Raw genomic sequence first — 811 nt, forward strand, 5'->3', positions numbered from 1 at the left:
CGTGAGCCACCGCGCCCGGCCGACGTCCTGTATTTTCATTTGCTAAGTCTGGCGATCCTAGTCTGGGACATAATCGTACCAAACACATTTATATTAAAAACAATGTTTTCACATACTACTCTTGGACACTGTAAAAAACGGTTGTGTGTCTGGATCGTCCTCGTTTTGCCCAGCGGCCGCATCGTACATGGGCATCCCCGCAGCCTGCCCCTTCTCCACATCCCCCAGCAGTGCCCCCTACGCTGCGCTACCCGTTGCCAAGGCGACCGTAACCGCGGCCGGAGGTTACTGGAGGGCACGGCGGGGGCGGGGCGCTCATTCCAGGCGGCTTCTGACTGGCCCCGGCCGCCTCATGCGTCACAGCCCCGCCCCTGCCCGGGAGTCCCGCGGCGCGTGACATGTCGCCGACGCTCGGCGCGCTCCAGCGGACCAATGGCGGCCGCCCACGGCGCGCGGGGTGCCGGGATGGGGTCCGCCCGCGGCGTGGGGCGCGCTCGCCAGCCCAGGGGTCGCCATGACTGAGCGGCCCAGGCCCGAGCGAAGCCCGCGCGCGGTGAGTCCGCCGCGGCCCATCCGTCCCTCCGCCCGCCAGAGCGTCCATCGGGACGCCCACCCGGGAGGGGCGCGGCGCCGTGTCGGCGGGAGCTGGCTCGGGATTGCGGGCCAGGGGCGCGCGTCGGGGGAGGCGGGCCCGGGCGGGGGCGGACCGGGCCGGGGTTCCAGAGCCCGTCCAGAGTCCTGAGGTCGCCGTAGGGGAGGGGAGGGGAAGGCTAGAGGCCACGCGGCGCGGGGGACTTGGGGGCTAGGGCCG

Source organism: Papio anubis, chromosome 20 (assembly GCF_008728515.1).
Source record: "Papio anubis isolate 15944 chromosome 20, Panubis1.0, whole genome shotgun sequence".
NCBI lineage: Eukaryota > Metazoa > Chordata > Mammalia > Primates > Cercopithecidae > Papio > Papio anubis.